We start from the raw sequence: 21,571 nt of genomic DNA on the forward strand, positions 1-21,571 counted from the left end.
ACCGAATATTATAAAAATGATGATAATATAAGTTACAATGGAAATTGTTGCTTCACCTGACTGTCAGAGCAGGTTAGGAGAAAAATGAAAACAAACATGTTGACAAATTTGGATTTTGTCCATCAAAAAGAAAAAACTCAAAGTTTTGGTGCGATAAGCAGCATCCCATCACACCCTCTTTCGAGCGATTCGAAGTATGCCAGTTTCCCAAAGTTAACTTAAAAACGGCACTTTCTCGCTGAGCGACATCCGAGTCAAAGATGCTAATGTGACAGATGGAAAGATGCTTTGAAACACGAGCTCAAGACACAAGTACGCAAACAGCTGAGAAAGAACCTATTAGCGTCTATATATCCATCAAAGCAGTGCAGAAAATAAATGTCTGTCATAAGAGAAGAATCCATTAAGTACACTTTAGATCATTTGAAGACGCTCCAGCATTTATCAGTCAGACTTATGGCTGTGTAGTTTACAGAGACGCTCGGCAGAATCTGTGTCTATGGGGAGGAAGATCTGTCAAATGAGAGGATGTCTCCGAGTTTACAAGTGCCATCAAATGAAGACAGTTTGCCTTCTAATTATGTTCTGTTTGCCACTCTTTGAAAGAGCGGTACAGTATATGAAATTCACCCTAGGGTGGCAAACATACACAAGCCATGAGTATTTGGAATGAAAACTAACCCTGCCATGAAAAATTGTGGGGTTGTAGGAAATTTCCTTGGATGACAGACAGCAGTTGTCATCTTCTTAGCGATTAAGTCAGATGAGCGGCGTATATACATAAACAAAACGAATAAAATGTGAGGATGAAACTCAAAAATGTATCTGTCACATTTAACCCTGAAATCTAAAAGGAATTGAAATGTGAAATTTTGTATCACATTAAGAAACATTAAGGTAATTGTGATACGATAAAAATAATAAGTAAACAAATAATAATGGGAATTTCCTAAAAAAACCCTGAAAATGTCCATTACAGTAATTAAATACATACTTACATACTTAATATTTATTTTAACGTATATTTATGAATATTAATGGAATAAACAAATGTAGTTATGGAAGCTTTACCTAAAAACCTAAAAAAAAGAAAGAAAGTGTAGTCAGCCTTTGACTAGAATTCGCTTGTCATTTTATCAAGCTGCTTTATGAAGGAGTTCACATCTTTGTTGAGCTCACAGACTTTTGTGTCTTTTTTCTTCAAGTCGTTCATTAAAAAAAGAAAATTAAATAAAATTTGTGTTTGTGCACACTCTACAAAATCATTTCAAACATTCAAGCATACGCCTTTAGACCAAAAGTCAAGTGGCTTAAAATGTTTGGCCGGTAGTCATATGATAAACTATAATGCAACAACAAAAAATAGACCTAAAGAGATTTAGGCAAAATATTTACAGTTTTTCTTTTAATTTTGTGTTGAACTGGTGATATTTCTGACAAGTTTCATAACATTGACCTATGAGCTCTTGCATTGAGGTACAGCACACCTTGCTCAGTTGTGATCGTCTTTAGATGGTCATCATCATCTTCAGAGGAATCTTGAAGATCTGGATGATCTCGGGGTACGCTGCCCTTTGACATCAGCTCTGGAGAGAAACCAAAACCTCATCATGGTGTAGCAGAACGTCCTGCCTGCAGAACATGAAAGACATACAGGGTCATTTCTGCATGGTATCTTTTTATCATCATGTACAGTATGCTAAATTAAACTGGAAAACGTTACCTTCACAGTTTACATTTAATCATTTATTAAGTTTTGGGTCAAAAGGGGACGAAGCGTAAATATCACATTGTCCTTAAGGGGGTGCTGTACTTTACCTGTTCACTCCACACCAAACTTCAAAGCAAAACAATTCAATTAAAAAGAAGACGATTTTATACCCGCTCCACTTCATTTGAGCAGGTGTACTTACCAGGATGATGGCAGGAGGATTGCTATGTTTACTGTCACTTTTACTATCATATCTGTATTGTTGGACAACACGTAACCCAGACTGTCTGCGCAGATGCCTGCGCGCTTTGAAAAGGCTGCGCAGTCGGCAGGTAAGCGTTTGCACAGATGCTTTGAATATGCATCCAAACATTTTCATCGTTGCATCACCAATGCGCACTTTCTGCAGTTGCGCAAGCTGATTTGTTTTGATAAAACTCGTTAATGTTCGCAAATTACAGTCGTCCTGTCTAATACGCTTTTCAAAGTATCAACAAGCCCACCGTCTACCCATAATGCTTTTGGCTATGACTTCAACCATTTCTCCAGTAGATGGAGGCAAAGGCTGGTGATTTTCGTCCGCGCACCAGCGGTATCCATGCGCCATGAGCGCCGGCGCTTTGGGAACGATCACAATGTAAGTGCCACGCAAGCACGTCGTTGCCTGCTGTTGTAAACCGTTTACAGAAGAATGTAAGTGAGGAAGGCTGGGGCTAGTTGTCACAATCATTTTATTTCAGTAACTATTTTAGAGTCTAACATGCAGTTACGTAACGCGTTGGATCGTTGATTCCAACGTCGTCGGGTCCAAAACATCTAGTGTTCAAGCAGAATTGTTTTATGAATTGTGTCGTGTCAAGACAAAACTTTTACATCGTGTTTTTGTAGCATCTCCTGTGAACAAGCACAGCAAACGCATGCAGACAGGACTTAACTTTAAATGTGCTCATAACGCAGGGATTTTATGTTGGGGCCAGTTGTCATTCAAATGTAATGTTGTCATTTTAGGCAATTTATGTATCATCCTACCATATTGATGGTGCTTTTACTGGTCATTTTTGCTATGTCATGAATTTGCAAGTTAACATTATGACACGGTTTTATTTTACCATTATCATCATCATCATTTTAATTTTGACAATTTAGATTTTGAATGCATTTATTGCTTTTTGAAGGAAAAAAATCTTAAAAATCTGCATCCATATTACCATATTAGTGTTGTGACACTGTAACGATTTTTTTGCTGTGACTATAAACTACCTTCACTTCTCTGGTGTCAAGGAGATTTTTAGTGGATGCATGAAGTCACATCAGGTGACAGGTAACCAAAGTATTACAATTTCATGACGTTGTGGACAACAACAGTATATCGTTTTTAATCATTTAAAAGTACTCACTTTGTTTAATACAGCGCTTTACTTGAAACTACATAGCCTACAGTAATGATTATGGCTAGAACTGCATATCGAAATAAGAGCGATATTAATAGGTGAATCAAGTTTTGGTGTTGAATTATATAATGCAAATGAGTGACGCAGGTGGGCTGGCGGTTTAAAACGCGCCCCTCCTTTAATCTAGCAGCGTCACCCAAACACACCTCACAGGTGCACAACATTATTGTTTCAGGCTTAAATGTGATCAGCAGACCACAACATCATTAAAATCCCGCTGTTTCCGCTGATTACAGGTCATAAGCTTTTGTATTTGCCCGCTATCTGTGTTTTCTTTTCAAAACGATGATTATTCATTCAGGGTTGCGCATAAAAACGAAGATGACAGACACCTGCACAATTTATCCGCCCCTCCAAATTCTGTGACTATTTTTATTGATAAATAATTGCTATTGCAGCTCGTCGTTATTGAATTTGCGCTCAGATATAAAACCTTTCTAAGATGTATTATAGTAATTATATCTGTCAGTCTGAAATGCTTTTACATCTGTGGGCTGAATGAACGGAATAATAAAAATCTTGCAGTTCTCATTTCAATTAATTGCTTCGCCGGAGTGATTCCAAACTTTGGGCTGTGATTTTATAGCGGAAAGAAACTCATAACAAAGTATCTCCATACAATTACAAGTCCATATAAACGCAGTCTAGGGGAAAAAGTTTAATTCGCTTAAATCTTTTGCTGTTGTTTCTGCTCTATTATTATGAGCTCATGAGTAGCATATAATGTTATAAAAATGGGTTTTATTGGACTTGTGTTGGACGTAAAGATGAAATCATCTAGATTGCGCAGAAATCAATCAATCAAAAGGAATGTAAGGACAGAACTGAAAAGCACTGCTGTCATCACACAAATATAGTTCGTTTGCTTTTAAGTGTCCGTTCGGCACCTTTGAGGTTGTGATAGGCTGTTGGTTTACTATCCTTATGATGTTTGATGCATGACACCCTGGCACGGAAAGACACGTATTCGCACCGAAGTAAAAATGTAGATGGGTTACGTGAGAGATATTTGGCGGTTCCTGTTGAACACGTCTCTAACTCCGCCACTGATAATGAGCGACATCGGTGCAAACGCGAAAGTAATAGTTTCAGATTTTTTCCCCCAACGGATTATTTTCCGTACTTGTTTTTGTATCTATGCATAAATTAAAAAATCTGCTGAAATTTATTATTCATCTGAGATGTGATTAATATGCAAAATTATGCAAATTAAGATGCAATTAGGCTCCAATTCTCTAGTGGAATTTTCCATTATAATTTAATACAAAGTAACAGAGTAATTGGTGTCACGTGTAATTACGGTTACTCAAGTGTACTTTCAGGCATGCAAATGATGTGCTATATATGTTGGTTATCCGATGCAAATGCGACGCTTTAACAAGTCGGGAGCGGCGAACGCGCGGTTGTACAACTGCTACATGACAGACGCGTAGAGCCGATTTCTGTTGCATTTCATTATTTTGCTGCCCTTGTCTGGTGCGAACTTCTAATGCGTTTGTATAGCTGCGTGAGAAATGTGAAATATCTGTGCATTGTGACAACTTGGTGACCATTTAAATGAACCTCATATCTTGAACTCGTGCGATCAAGTTTGAAACTTTACCCATGGTCCTCCTTCCCAAACACAGATGTCAAAGCGTAGAAAGAAACAAAATGTAATGTCAAACTTTCCGGGGTGATTAACATAAGTCGAGATCAGCTCCTTCTTGGGAGGTAAATTGATTTTGAATTGTTACAATGCCTGTTACATGACTTGCTTGACATCTAGCCCAATGACATTATAACACAGATGCTCGCTCATTGAGCGACGCCTTTTCTTTTCTCCCTCTCTCTCTCCCTCTCTTCCTCCGAACAAAGACGTTGGCTCCTCACCCGCCCTCCCTCGGCTCCGCCGCCTCCGCGCCGTCCTCTTGCCCGCACAACTCCCTCAAAGAGCGTAATCCCTCAACAAAAATCGACGCACAATGGAAACTTGAGCTCAATCCTATAACGCGCAGCCGTGGCGCACAATACCCCCTCCCACCAGCCCCAGTCTCTGCCTCTTCAGGAACGCTAAATGCCCCGTGGCAAAAATCGCTCTTTATCCCTCCCAGCCCGGCTGATTAGAGGAATCCCGCTCTGGGCTTTGCCTATTAGCGCATGGCACGCTGCACGGGCTGCCCACTGCTCCCCACTTACCTATTACTCCACGCTCGAGGGGCTTAACTCACCCGCAGCCCTCAGATCCAGCAGATATCTGATGTTCTGACTGATACGTGAAATAGAGGTGATGGAGTGCTAAAATGTATACGCGTAATCTCTTTTACGCTTAGAGATAAAGGATCCGTTGGAGCCGCGGTGCGGTGCGGTGGGTAGTGCACGTGCCCGAGGGAACGTAGGTGCGAATCTGGCATGCGTCACACCGTCCTATCCGTTTTAATGGGCGCTGTCAGTCAGCAGACCATTAATACCAACAGACAGACAGATATTTGCAGAACAGGCAAACTAATACTGAATGAATACTGTTTTGGGCTTTTAAGAGATCTTGAGTTGAGATTGTAATGATAGAGGAAACTATTAACGCTCTGATGTTTCGCTTTCGTGGCTCAGGAGGAGATTAGATGGAGTCCCCACTTCACTTGTTTCATTTATATTGTTGAAATGCATGAAGAGTGTGGAGGTGTCAAATAAATGTAGATTGTAGAGGTCAAATAATCAGGATTTGAGCAAATTTGATGAGAAATGTTTGAGTTGAGATCTTCAATAATATTGACTTTTGATTGCAGACTTCTGAGCTCAGTTTGAGACACCGTTGACATCTCTAAAGGGGACATCTGAGAGATTTCTGGGTGTTTTTATCAGGAGAAACATCTGAGACGCAGATGAGACGTAAGCAAAACTTTGCATTTGCTCTCCATTTCTTCTCTTTGATGTCTGGAGAAAAAATGGAGACATCAAAGAGATCTCACTTGTGATTTTACTTTCCTTTGGAACTTGTTGATGTTGAATTAAAGGTTCTTTAGAATAGTCTTTTAGGGTTTGGGCTTTCAAAGCACGGGTTTTGGGATGATTTTCTGATTGGGAATTAAAAGTTGTTTCTCTGGCATCAGACTTGCCCTTTTGTTTCCAACTGAAAGTTTCTTGGTTTAAAAAAAATGAGTCATCACTTATTCACCCTCGTGTCATTTAAAACGTGCTTTTTTTCTTATGCAGAACGCAAAAGAAGATATTTCGAGAAATGTCTCAGTGGTTTGGTTACCGACATTCTTCAAAATATCTCCTTTCGTGTTCTGCAGAAAAAAGAAAGTCGTGCAGGCTTGGAATGACTTGAGAGTGAATAAATGACATTTTATGATTTTTTATTTTTGAGTGAACTTTCTCTTAAAGTAAAAATGAGGAACACCTGACCTGAGTTGAGCGCAGGTGCAGAATACAGTGGAAGACAATGATATTTGTGCTCTAATTTCACACCGAGTTTAACATTTGCATGAACACCATTAGTCTGCAGATATTTGCATTTTTCCCTCTCGAGCCAAATGTCATGAATGAACAGATGAGGTTTAGAAATGTGTATGTGGAGTGTTGGTTTTTGTGAGTCATTTGTGAATCAGAGAGTGTGACCGTTTCCCTTATTTTTCTTGCCCAGAGATTCTTAGCAGCATACTGTTCATTTCAATCATCTTTCTTTTTAAACGTGTCGTCTTTGCTAAAGAAATACATTCGTAGGTGATATATAAACATGCACATTGACGCTCTCATTTTTAACTCGCTGCTTTAAATGTCAGGTGTTCAGAGATGATGCTTCTAAGAACAATGGCATTGAGGTGAGGTGCAACAAAAGATGCAGAGCAGGGCAGGAACTTGAACTGGGTTTGTGGCATCGGTATTGCATACGATAATATAGGCCGACGCAGGTTCGCTTGTGTACTTCCTGCATGTGGCAGTTTAATAATAGCACGCCGGCTTCCAAGATGTAAAATAATGCAGCTACCTGAATCTCAGCCAAAGTGTTTTTAATGCGTCCCCTCGCTGCAGGAGCCGGGGCTCCGGGCGTGCAGGTTTGCACCGAGGGGAGCGTGGGTGAGGCCGATGTAATCTCTCGCTGGGAGCGTAAATGTTCAGCCGGGTTCGTCTGTGTGGTCTTCCTCTCTCTGTGTTCGCAGAATGGCAGTGGAACGCGGCCCCCGTGTGAAGATTACATCGACGACACAGACAAACACGCCTCGCAGAAAGTAGGCCAAGCTGTGATGTTTCTGAGGAAGCGTGCTGTCTGTCCTCACCTGGCTGTGATATCACAGAAGGGGAAACGGTGCGTCGTGTCTGCAAGTGTGGGAGATTTGTTTCGCCGTATACGTCTCGACTCGGCACGTGTCTTATGTGTGTTTAAGAAGTTTTCGCATAATGGAAACGTGGCAAAGTAATGTGACGTGTAAAAAGATGCGATTAACTAAACGTGCAGTCACAATAGACCCTTAAAGTAATTTGTGAGTGTGCAGTTTTTTGGATGTTCAGAAACGTTTTTCTTTTTTAGAATAATGTGCAAGGACGACAAGCTTAGTTAGCCATGTGTAGTTTACTAACCAAAAACATCCGGTTAGAGCAACACCGATTTTTTTTCAACCGATGGCAGACAGCCGAATTTGTATAAGAGACTGTTTAGAAATGTTTTTCTTTTGCACTTCTGTATAAATTAGTCACGCTCCGGTTAGATCGATAAATAAAAAGAAATGCAAAAAGTTCAAATGCACCATGCCATTCAGTTTCCGGTAAAAACGCAAACCACGCAGAGTTGCAGATATGTCAAAAAATATAAAACTTTCGCAAAAACATTCCCATTCTCCAGCGCTTGCACACGCATGTAAACGGAAGCGCACGTGACGTCATCACCAGCGTGACACCTCATTGGAGGCGTCGAAGGATAAAATGTTCATGAGTCATCGCAATACAGTAAACGCAGCATCTTTAGACTTCGTTCCTGTCTAACGGTTGAAGAATCACAAAGTGTCCACGTGCCGCGTTACACTTTAGACAAAAAGCAACCTTTCTTTTCTTTCTTTTTCTTCTTCGTTTCTTTCGTTCTTTTTCGCTTCTTTCTCCTTCCTTTTTGATTGTTGGTTTGAATTAAAACCCAAATAAGTGACAAATCACAAAGACTGACAGTTGTGTTATTGGCACGGCTTCATAGCGTCCATTCCACAAACAAACATAAAACGGGCATTATTTGAAATATTTGCTCAGCAGATGTTTTTTTCTTTTTTTTTTAAATAAATAAATGAAGAAACAGAATCGGGCCTGGTGTTGGGAATAAGCGCAGTAATTTGCTGCTTCTCTACACGGATTACTGTCACTCTTCGTCAGCTGCTGTGAGCGCTTGCCAGTCCTGTTTGCAATTTCTGGGCTTGTGTTGTACCTTGATATATTTGCCAAATGGATTTTATAGCGGCTGTAATTAAATTTAGTCCACCTTCACATGGTTTAGAAGGGCAGAGGCTGAATTTCTGCTTTGAGTGGGTTTTCCTACTGGTGTCCTCAAACACGTTAAAGCCTTAATGGCCATATTAACTCAGTTTACTGCTAATATGTTTCATTTTGCAAAATATTGTGACAAAATGTTTAAAATGCCACTGACCCTCAAATAAGAAACATTTAATAAATGCATAAAAGAGCACGAAAGATTTTGGATCTGCTCTTTTCCGTACAGTTTTCAGGACAATTATGCATACATTTGTCTTTTTAAAAAATCTTTTTATTTTAAAAGCTAGTTATTTAAAATGCGTTGCATAGTGTGGTGTTATAGAGAAACACAGTGTTGTCGCCTGTACATATTTTTAAAATATTTTTTTTATTATTGAAATGGTATATTGGCCAGACAGGTTGAATTTTATCTACAATTCCTTTTTTATTGTCATTTAATTGTTTTACATTGGTCACTCTTCTCTCTAGACATCATCAGCATCACCAATCTGTGATATCACATTAAGATCACGTTAAAGCTTCGAATAATTCTGATCATTCTGTCATCGTTTATTCACCGTCATGCCATTCTGGGTGACTTTCGTTTTTCTGCAGAGCACAAAAGAAGATATTTTGAAGAATGTTGATAACCAAACAACATTAAACCAAATTGAATTTCACTGTATGAACACAAAACCACTGAGACATTTCTCAAAATATCTTCTTTTGTGTTTCCGCAGAAGAAAGAAAATCATACAGGTGCTGAACAATATGAGTGTGAATAAACAATGACAGAATTGGGATATTTAGGTGAACAATCCAACCCACATCAATGGACCCCTAGTTTAAATTCTTCGAGATGTTGATTTAGTGCATTACACCCGTACAGTAGCGCTTCATACGAGAGCGTCTTTATAATAAATCATAGCGTGAAACGCGCACACAGATTCGCATACACAAATTACATTCTGTCGGGCCATAATTACCACTGGTTCGCTGGCCCTTTTGGATAGCAGTTACGTTGACATAATTCATTAGTGTTTGCCCGAAGAAATGATTTGAAATCTTTAAAGCTCCTTCAAGCATAATAACTATTAAGGGGCCACACGCAGGACTAAAGTGTTAAACGGTTTGTTAGAGTCAGCCGAGGTACAAGGGAGGATAAATATAAATGATAGTTAATATACTGCACCAGTGGTTTTTAAAAAGTAAAACGTTGCTGCTGACACAGAAAACTGCAGCCGTGGCACGGCAACAGCCCTTCACGGATGCGCGCCACGAAATGCACAACGCCCACAAACAACACTTCACTTTCACAACTCTAAGAGGTTATGGCATTGCTCATGCCTGGGCACACAAATTTGATAACTAACAACATGTTTTGTACACCTGCGACGTACCCACATACAAACAAAGGGTGCGAATACTCTTATTTGATTAGGAGCACTTTTAAAACTTTACACTTCAGAAGTAGATTTGTTTTTGAGTCGCTGTGCAATCTACACTTTGGCTTGTTTGTGTTCGTATCTTAATTTGATCAAGCCGCACGTTATAACTGGTGAAAAGCCTTCTGGTAACAGTATGTTTTTCCCAATGCTGCGCCGGTGTATTTTTGTCATTTATGAACTTAGGTGCAAATGAACAAGAAGGGGAAAGCTGTGAAACATGATCACGCAGATCAGGTGAAAATGTGATTTTTTTAAAATTTATTCCAGCTTGCCTTTTGTGATTTGATGGCGATGTCTCTCAAGTGCGTCAATAACCTCGAGGATGTAACGGATTGTTACGTTATAGGGATGTCGTCAAATTAATTAAAGTACACCAAATCAATTAACATGCGTGTTTTTCACCATTCCTTACGGCAAAAAATAATTTTCCAAGTTTACAACTACAAAGATTCAAAGTGAGACACGTTTTTGTAAACCATTGAAATCAAAATGTAAACGTTATTGTGATTTTGATCTAGAAAATTTGCAGCTCTACTGTTTCTTTGTATGTGTTGCCCAGTCTAACATGGCGGACAGGTTGACGTATCGCAGCAACCAGCCAAAATATGGCTATGGTTACACTTGTGGAGGCATTACACCGTGTCTACACCAGACGCAGCACGATGCGACGAGAGACAATATACGCATTAGAACCCATTATAATTTTCAATTTTGTCCACACTGGATGCGGCGCGATGCAGCAATCCTATTAGAACAAGCCGCGTGTCGTGGCGCGGCGCGGCGGTCACGACCGGTCTAGACACGGTGTTAGTATTCAAAGATAACAAAAGGTGCAAACGTGTTAATTTTGTTTTATTTAGTTATATTAATATTTTAAGTTACATTTTATTTTTATATTTTCAGTGTTAATGTTCATGTTCATTATAGTTTAGGTTTCTCATTTTCTCCTTTATTTAGTTTTTACTTATTTCCAATGAATAGTTTTAGTGCCTCGAACTTCTTTCAGTTATACCAACCTGCAACATTTTACATTTTTGTTTAGATTAAGTTTTCCAATATTATTTAGCTCAATGTTGTATTTGATTTCTATGAACAATTGTTTTAATAGGTTTCGTTTTATTCAACCCTGGATTGAATTCTAGATTAATCAAGAATTATTTTTACAGAGTGCTGACAGCTACAGAAATGTAAAGCAAATGGATTGCAGGAGTTCCCAGAAACAACTGGAATCCAGACATTCATAGGTGGATTTGCAGTTGCCATTTTGTTGTTGCCAACAACGTTTTTCTTTCTCCAGTTTCGTTTAGTCTAGTGAGCCTGGAACAATTGGTGTCTGACATCTATTGTGGTTATGACCCGGTTTCGCACCTAATCAGAATTTCAGGTTGACTAATAGCTGCTCCCGTCGGTAAGGCCTTAGCACGACTTGTTTATTGTTCGCACGGGCCGGCAAGCGCCATATACAGTATATGGCATTCCTCACTTTGTCTGGTATTTGTGTGTCTCCTTTTGAACCGAACAGCAGGAATTATTAGCGGCTTAGCACTCAGAGGGTCCCAGTGAGCCTGTGACGCTATAAGCCTCTTCCAAACCCCAAAGCTGCCCTTTCTTATCCAACGCTATAGGAAACCCATTCTTATCGACTGTCTGCATCGAGGGTTTGACTGATGTTGTTGATTTTAAAATTCATCTCAACATAAAATGTCGAAGATCAACATTTCCAGTGAGAGGTGAATCCAGGGAATTCCAGAAATGATTATTATTGAGAGCGATGCGGCTTTCAAGATGTTCTCGAGGTTTTCCGACCGGGGGGAGGGAGGCAATACCAGAGCACCGCACCTCAGCGTCTCCAGTCCCGCAGATTTGGGGTGCGTGTGAAATCCGTGGCACCTCTCCTGCATTCCTGGCTGAATCGGTGCCATATCTGTGATGGACTGAGGCAGAAGAGAAAGATGAATACAGCTTAATCTTACACAGGCCACATGTGTGCACATGATAACATGGATGCTTTCTTCCCGCGCTGGGCTGCGCTCGCCCGGCTGCCAGGTTGCTGCCTCAAACAGCCGTGTTTCGCTGCGATATTTAGCTCGCACCAGAAAAGAACCACGCCACTTCCCGAGGAGGGGGTTAATGCACGTTTTTGGACTTGGAGGGAAATTTTCTCGTAATTCCTGACACATTTCGGGAGACAGATTTGGGGCCTTTCAGCTGCAAACAATATGCAAAATATGACTATGACCAGATGACTCGTTTCTCAAAAGCTGATATTTGATTTTAGACTGAGATGGAGATCACAAGTTATTTGTAGCGTGGTGGGTTCGATGCGCTGGCAAGGACGTTTCGAGACCCGTCAGTTTTAAAGAGCGGTGTGCCTTTGGAAGTTTTTTTCTCCGTTTTTCCCACGACATTCATTGTGATTGCATTAACATAAATGATTCTATAGTATCTTTGTCTGTAATTACGGCCCATGTTTCCGCAGCCTTGAGCCGTGAGTTTGGATGAAGCGCAGGTGTAGAGCCGGCGAGTCTAATGAGCAGACACAGACTCTTCTTCTCTTTAAACCGCAGCTCAATTAAAAAACACAGAATGTGCTCTGATATTAACACAAAATTAATAGACGCTTGCTAATTGATTCTATCAGATTCTGTGGGTAGCCTATATCTTCTGAGCAAACACACGGCTAACAAAGATTTTGTCACCATTTCCAAGTGGAATCTACGAACAAACTATGCATGTTTGATTTTGCATTTTATTTACATGTGGATGATTTATTTGAATATTCATCTTCAATTCTCTAACTTATATAAAAGAAATATATTTAAGGAAGGAGTCTCCCTCTTTTGAGAGATTGCACGCCGCACAAACGTTTTGTCCCGATTCATATTTCAGCACATACAGTAGTTGTCTTTCTCTTTTTGATGTATCTGCCACGCCGAGGCATCAGAAATGATGACATCTGTTTGGAAGGCACGTTGTTTGTTTTCAGTAATAATGCATCTGCATCTCCTTCAGTCGCTCCTTAGTTTTTCAAGTAGATACAATTGTAATGTCAGATGCACCTCTAATTGAAAAGTTAATTATCTTCTGAAACCATCAGCTGTCACTTACCAGGATCAGATACCGCCGTCCTCCCCGGGGACTGACGTTCTTCTGGTCCTGATGGTTTGGGACCTTACGTTTTGTTGCATGTGAACGTTTGATCACTGAAGAGACCATTTATAGCTCGCCGTTTAATTGAAGTCGAATTAGCAGGACTGTACGCCGCATTAAATCACGTAGGAATTGTTTTTTTACGGAGCTCCGCTAACACAATCAAACTTTCCATTAGCGCTCTTGCTTCTCTTTTTTTTCATTTGAGACACCAGTGGTCTTAAAAAATATAAAGAAACCAACGGCACCTGCTATTCCATTAGGATTGCTTGTTAGGGAATACAAGTAAAGTTTATTCAACACATTAAAGCGGATCAAATGGCTGAACACAATTAACATTACACAGCAAAATTAATAGCATAAAATAATGACAACAACTCAAAATGCAAGAATAAAGATTTCAAAACGTTTTCGAACCAGCTACCCTCACTCTTGGTTTTGTCAAACGATTGATCGCGATTAATCACGTACAGAATAAAAGTTTGTGTTTACATAATATATGCCTGTGTACTGTGCATATCAATTTTGTATTTATAAACACATACACATACTACATGTATACATTTTTAAGAAAAACATAAATATTAATAAATGTTTATATATAATTTTAACTATTGGTAAATGTAAAATAACACATCTAAATATTTCCTAAATATGTATACATGTATGTGTATGTGTTCGCAAATACAAAATTAATATGCGCAGTGCACAGACATATATTATGTAAACACAAACTTTTATTCTGTACGCGATTAATCGCGATTAATCGTTTGACAGCCCTAGTTTGGATAAAAACCAAGAGTTAGGGTGCAAGGCAGTTGGTTCCAAAATGTTTTTTTATCGTAAGTGGAGTAAAGGTGACATGATGTTATGCCATTTTTAATGATTTGTTTAGCAGGCACTTCTGGACACTGTGTTCATGATGCCCCCCGTGCAGTCACCTCACGTGCCTCTTCACCTGTTGGAAAACATTTTGAAGGTCAGTCTTTAATAATTAATACAGTGACCACAGACTTTCTCTATTTCAAATTTAATTTACTTTAAACAGTGAGTTCTTTTGTGCTTAATATTCATATAGTAAATCAGTAGCTTCTGATATGTTTATTCCATGCGGATGAAGAAAATTCATCAAAACACTTTTTTTTATTTGCTCTGACGATCTCGTGCTGCTTGCCAATCAGCTGGTTGAAATGGATGTGGGTGGATATCTCTCGATTTTATAGTTCAGGTCGATGCTTACATTCTTTATTACAAATGCTTTATTATAGAAACAAGTTATTTATGCTTGTTTAAGTTTATGCAATATGTAAAAATATATTAGGAATGTGCGTATATACGTATGTGTCTTTAAATTACTCACCTTATCTATCTACAGTATATAGGACCCCAGAATGAAGAATATAAGATTATACATTTTGCACTTGAGAAATCCGACACATAGTATTCAAACCTGTGACAAAAATGAATTCAGAAAAGGCTTAAGAGGACACTGTCTCTGTACAGTATTCCCACGGCACGAAACTCACGACAGTTTCAGAAATCAATCAGTTTTACTGTAATTCAGGAAATACTCATAAATGAATACAATGAATTCCACACTTTAGATTTGACTCACCATTACTCACCGTATTTGACAGGACCTTGAGTTCTCTCTTTGTTGTGGCACTTTTCGTTTCAAAACTCCTACGGCTTACTTGAAGCAAATCATTGCTGGTCTTTCCACAACAAGCCTGACAGCACTCCTGCGGCGTTCGGCTTTGCAGAGATCTCTGTTTCCTCGTGTTGTTTTGTGCCTTTATTTTTAACAGATTTACTGAGACTGAAAAGATATGAAAGAAACGCGATTTGCATGCTCAGAAAAAAGCAGGCTAAAAGTGAAAGCAACCTTATTTGTTCACAGCGAATATATATATTTACTCCAGCGTCTTGCTCAGAAGTTGTTGACGGGCGTCTGATGAGATCGAATGGTTGCATTACATTATATATTCAAATCGGCGTGAGGTAAAAATCCTCTGAAATGATCTAAATGGGCATTTGCATGGCTAACCAAGCGGGTGGACGTTTCTTTTCTCGAGATCTACCTTCTGTGATGTGTCTGATAATACTACACAACACAAAGGTGTTTCCCTTTATTAAAAACAACAGACGTTTAAAAGAATGAAGGTGTGATAGGAAATGTTTGACCTTACTTTAAATTTCTCTGCTTTTGTATTTTTGTGGTTTCAGGCCCCTCCCCATTCACGCTCGTGTGGGTATTTCCAACCAATTAAAAAGGTCGGTATGGCGGAGATGAGCTTTTCTGAAACCGTGCACAGTCAATATCGGAGGTAAATTTGGTTTTGATTGTTAACGTTTTATCTCACCTCAACCTGCTAAAATGCTTTGTGCAAATGTGTCACCTGCATCCCATATCCTGAATTCACAGCCCCGACTTAATCTTCAAAGCACAGACCTTATGTTTTAACTGATATAGTTCAGCGTGCCGTTGGCACCCCCAACCCTGTTGACGCTGCCGTTCCCCGAGCTAAACAAACGCTGGGGTTCTAGATGCATCGCAAGTTCCAGCCGTTGTGTTCAAGAATGAAATGCTGTGTCGGTATGGAAGTGTCCGGCGTTGGCACGCGACGGATTCGCCTCCGGCATTGCCTTCCGCCCCAGCGGCTCCAGCTTTCGTGCGGTGTCAGGTGCCGATATGCCGTTGAGAAGAACGCCGTCCCTTATCGACACCAATCCAGATGAACTCAAAGACACGCTCCCCCTGCATCTCTGGGCCCGCTTGCGCCACATTTGGGCAACGTTCGACTTGTTTTTGAGCGGAGGCAGACCTAAAGGCATAGGGGAGGCCTAGCCAAGGTTCTCACAAGGCTGCAGGCCTCTGGGTTTGCTGGACCGCGGAGGCTTAAACCCCCTGTGTCCCTCCGGAAATCCTGGCCAACTCGGAAACGCCGGCAGTCCTGGAGTGATATCTGAGAGGTGGATGGGTATGATATGCCTTCCACAAGAGTCCGTTTGCATCGCGCTGAATTCTGAAAGGGATGAAAGAGGCGTGTTGGCTGCTGTCTTGGCGCGTGCGGACCAACTCTGCCTTTTTGTATTCGCATGCACGCTGCTAAGTTTGGGGAGAGATGAGTGCGTTTTAGTGAGGGACTGAGTGACCATGTGCTTCTGTGTTGATTTGTGTGGCAGTACGTTGCAGTTGTACAACGGTGGCCAAACGCGACGTCCAACTTTGGGAAATTTACATCTTTGCTCCTTATTCAAATATTTAGTTGTGCTGGGAGTGTAAACTGACGCTCAGCTTTGAGATTTTTTTTTTAAAGAATTAAAAAGAAAATGACACCCTTTCGTCAAAAACAAGAGTGAATTAACAACGTTTTTGTAACCGATAAAACTTTTAATGGGCTTATAAAAACTCATATTCGGCCATCCCTGAGCCACTTTTTACCAAATATTTGGTCCGATGTTTTGATGGTTTAAATGAACCTGAGGGGTTGGCCACTACTGTATATGGCCTGTTGTTTTATTCACAAACACATTTTTCTGCTAAAATCGAGAAACTTTGGTTTTGAAGGCAGCGGTTCTCAAACTGGGGGCCTGAGATGGATCCAGGGGGGCCACGGTGTTTGTGGCATTTTATAAAGTATGAAAACTTATAATATATTTTCAGAAAAATAAGACCATCAACCCCCCCAAAAAGATGTTTCAGCATTGTATAATTGTATATGTTTTTTGTGTTATTTACATTTTTAGTTTTTTTAAGTCTTTATTTGGGGGCCCACAAAGCAATGCACTCTAAACAAAGGGGGCCTTACAATGAAAAAGTTTGAGAACCACTGTTTTAAGGGGTCACACGAGGAACCAAATTCTCCTTGGAGATAAAAGTTGTACTTTGACAACGTGATTTATGAAAGCAAACTTTATAAACTTCTCCCCTCGTCGTCTTCTCAATTATAAAATTTATTGAAACTGCCACACTGCAACAAAAAGCTTGTACATCCTAAACTTTTTGACATCTAAATACGTTTCGGCACATGCACGATCCTGATATCGTAAGTGGACCTCTGGGAAAATTAACATTTTAAATGACACGCTATGACCCCTTTAATAGCTTTTGTACTGGCAAAGCGTTCAGATCAATGACAGATTGCTGTAATTCTTAATTCAGACACCAAACATTCCCTGCCTCTTTTCTGTCAGCTCTGCCCAAATGGTTTTGATTAATTCAGACAGGAAATGCTTGTGAAAGAGATTTATATCTGGATTCATCTGCAAAATAATCAAATCATTACCAGCTAATGACAGCGGCGTGACGGATGATGTAGACGTTCGCCAGGTCCCAGAAACGGTGGAGCCCGTCGACGCGGAGGATGCCGGCCCCACATGTCACAGCTCGACCGTAATTGTGGCTCTGCCGTTCTCGGATCAGCCGAGGCGCAGACAATCCTGTTGTTAATGAAGTCGTCTGAGGCAGCGGCAATTACTGACTTCTGTCACTATCACCGGGGGCAACGAGGTTTGGGAAAAGCGTTCTCTTTGGTTGAGGGATCCCCCATTGCTTTCAATGGAGTTGATGTAGAGTGCTTGTCAAAAGCAACATGGAATATCAGAGGATTAATTGGTCGGAGAGGAAAAGCGGAAAATCTCTGTCGAGAGAGCGTAATTGAAACTCATTTAATTCTCTGTGTAATCAAACCAGCCTTGTGCCCAATTTTGTCTGATATTAACCAGGTTAGCACACGTGGAAATTTTATTTGGGCCTGACGTGTTTTTTTTTAAATGTTGTCTTCAGTTTTCAGTGATGGAAATGGCCAAGATTCACTCGGGGGACCCTGGTTGAGAATATATTTTATATTTTTAATCCATAGATGTAGAAAACACGCTATATTTGTGCATGACGTTTGCATAGCATGGGGCTGGATAAAAGATACAAATTTTCGTAAATTTGAATCGCCCTGAAATGCTTTTATTTTATGATGACTTTTTACAAGTAAATATACGTACACTGTACAAAATGATTTGTTGTTTTTTGTTGTTTCAACTTAAAAAAATAAATTACCTGGTTGCCTTAAAACTTTAAGTTAGTTCAACTTAAAAATATTAGTCAACACAACGAGTTTGCAACAAATTCATTAAGTGAACTAATATTTTTAAGTTGAACTAACTTAAAGTTTTAAGGCAACAAGGTAACTTATTTTTTTAAGTTGAAACAACAAAAAACAACAAATCATTTTTTACAGTGTATATATGATATGAATTTCTAAAGCCGATGAGTGCAATGAGTTCCAAGTCCTGTCCAGGTGCTGTTAAGGTCCAGTAGCTCATAGGGAAGCATTGTTCACTAAACAGCTTTTTCTTTTGTCATATCTCTAATATGTTCTTTTTCTCTGCTTTCAGATTCAGAAACAAAAGCTGTGGTTCTTGCACGAGGCCGGTTCGAATATGCTGGACGAAGAATGAGATAAGAGAAGATGTTCAGTGGCTAACCGACGGTAAACCTCCATCTTGGTTTCATCCCTCGAGCAGTCGTGTGTCGTTAGAAGGCTCGTGGATTCATTTGACAGATGTGCTCGCTGATGTTTATGTCCGTTTTATTTGTCAACTACAGTTCGCAGCTTTATGAAGAAGAATAGGAAAAAAACATGCAGCTCTGCTTAATGTATTGCGTGCGATAAATTTCACGCCGCCGCTTGGTCTCCTTGATGTTATACATAGGAAATTTTGAGGGGAAAAATGAAAAACGATCTAAAAAAGTCTTTTCTTTGATGAATGTTAATGGAATCGGGTCTTAAATGGTACAGCGAAGTGTTTTGATGGACGTAATGAATCCGACGCTCGGTGTGCAAGTTCGTCACAAATCACCTCTTTTGATTCTCTGCCCCGATACAGTAATGATTGATGCACAGGTGTGCTTTGATGCTTAAAGATGTTGCCACGGTAACCTTCTGCTTTTCACCCCATGCAATTATGCAGAAGAGATGAACTTCACCTCAGCAAATTACCAACAGGTAAAACATACCGTAGTCACCGATCGTCTCCAAAGGCAGCAAGTTTCCCTCATAAAAGACGTTTTGCCAAGAGATGCGTTCACGCTTGTCAGTCGAGCACATTTAATGGCAGGCAATTGTTTGTCGGCTCCGAAGTTCAAACTCTGTGGAATTTTAGGAATCAATGTGCGGTTTGTCCGTTTAAATTACTGTAATAAAGTCACATTTATTTTGAAGCTCACATAAGGAGAAGACTCGCAGGAAAACCCCTCCCAAAACAAATTGTGGACTTGTTATGTCCCGAGTAGTGTGAAAGTTATAGATGTGCATCAGACAACATCAGTGTGGGCAAAGAGGAAAGACTCAAGGGCTTGTAAAAGTGACACTTCAACACATTTCGCTGCAATCCATTCTGACAAGTGTCCATTGACCAATGAGAATCGAAGAGAGCATGTTGTCAGTTCAAATGCTACAAAGACAATCGTGTAAAAATTTGTTGGTTTGTTTCTGTAGTTCAAATGTGGTACGGAATAAGATATTGTGAGATGTCTGTTCATACAATGGAAAGTAAATGGTGATCACTGTTGTTTGGTTGCCAACATTCTTCAAAATATCTTCTTTTGTGTTCAGCAGAAGAAACAAACTCATACAGGTTTGTAATGACATGAGGATGAATATAATGCGAAATAATTTTTATTTTTGGGTGCACTGTCCCTTTAAGAGCACCTGGAATACAGCCTATAAGATTGCATTCACTAGTATTGTTCCGTTTTTATTATGCTATTGTTTGGGGCTTGATCATAAGTTCTGCTTTTTTATTCCACAGACAAAATAACATCATACAGACGAAATGGCATGAGGGTGAATAAATGCTGACTGGTGAACTGTCCCTTTAACATGTCTCTCTTTGATAGTCCCACATCTTTTTTTAACATGCACGGCTAATGACGTCCAGCCAGCCAAAACGAACAGTTCTCACGGAGGATTCTTCATACAAGCTGAGCTTATTTCACTTCAGATTGGCTGTTTAATTAAGCGGGAGTAATGGACTTGCTGTGACTAGCGTGTCCTGCTGGGACTCAGACATTGCCATCAGATTCATGTCAGTAATTTGCTAGTGAAGTGAAAGAGATGACGTTTTAAGCGTAGGGTTTTTCTTTTATACCCCCAGCCGGTTTATTTAACATACCGATATTATCGCCGCTGTAGTGAGAGACTGCACTTTTTAGACCATGTTGCTTTTGATCAAATCTTCTGTCGTTTTGGGTGTCGATAAATTGTTTAAAGTGCAACATAAGCTTTTGTAATCGCTTTTTTATTTTCTGTGTGTTAATAAAAGCAAGATTTATTCAAAATGCCCGTTCGTCTGTTTCACTTTATAAAACCCTCTTTTTTATCTCGACAGATCTTCAAATCAACATCCTGCCGCGGCCTATCTGGGCTATCAGAATCTGAAACCATACTGCTTTAATGTCTGGAAAGTGTAAAGAGCAAAGCATACAGTCAACACAGACTTGGAAATAATTTTGCTGATCTAAAAAAATGCTGTATCACTAGATTTTTCAGCTTTTGCTATAATGTTCAGAGTTTACTACAAAAAATAATGTGAAAAGTGTTCATGGTTTTCAAGGACGAGGGCACGTCACCTTGCTTGTTGGCATCTACTAAACCTGTGTCTACTAAATGACAAATCAGTTTAAAGCAGACATAACACACAGTTTCTGCCAATCTCATATTAATCTTGAGGAAATATAGTATTGCACTTTGTATCTTCAAAGAGTCTTTAGTTTGATCACATTTATAAAAGACAGATGTACGTTTTTTTCCGAAAACAGGCGAGCCCTGAACACATCGTCGCATGATCCCTGCATAACTGTTGATTCACTATAAGTTTGTGTTGTGTAACTTATGCACGTACACTCCGATTGCCAACAAAACACAGACATGACTCAGTTTGACTTAAAGCGTGCACTTCATGTCGGGCATCTTTTAGTGCGGGGACCGCTCCATATATCAGTTTCAAACGATCTTCAAATCCAGCGTTTCATCCACCGTCATCAGCGAAATGCAGTGAACAAACAAACACAGCTGAACTTCGCGAACGCAGTGCTCTCTCTCTCTTGCTCCAGCTGGTTGACATGTGCGATTGACCCATGGGCGTGCTTTTCCGGGACAATTATCCAATAAGGGACTGAGAAAAGTTGTTACGAAACGGATTTGCATGTTGGGAAAAAACTTTCCGAAACCTATACGAAAGCTGGGGGAGTGTACCGAGCACAGAAATACTGCGTCATACATCCAGCTCGCTTTTTTGACAAGTTGACCATGTCAAGCATGAGAAGCCAGCACATTTAACAGTATAAAGAAGTCAGAATGCATGAAACATGGCACCCC

General features: G+C 39.9%; 1 long non-coding RNA gene across 1 annotated transcript; it reads right to left on the minus strand.

The window, feature by feature from the left end:
• Positions 1 to 13,956: 13,956 nt before the first annotated feature.
• LOC130557620 (uncharacterized) lies at positions 13,957 to 14,928 on the minus strand. Its single transcript, XR_008963332.1, has 3 exons — positions 14,819 to 14,928; positions 14,554 to 14,643; positions 13,957 to 14,151 (listed from the first exon to the last, which is right to left on the minus strand). It is a non-coding gene; the product is annotated as an uncharacterized LOC130557620 (long non-coding RNA).
• Between the last annotated feature and the right edge of the window lie 6,643 nt (positions 14,929 to 21,571).

Source organism: Triplophysa rosa, linkage group LG8 (genome assembly GCF_024868665.1).
Source record: "Triplophysa rosa linkage group LG8, Trosa_1v2, whole genome shotgun sequence".
In the NCBI taxonomy this organism is placed as follows: Eukaryota; Metazoa; Chordata; class Actinopteri; order Cypriniformes; family Nemacheilidae; genus Triplophysa; species Triplophysa rosa.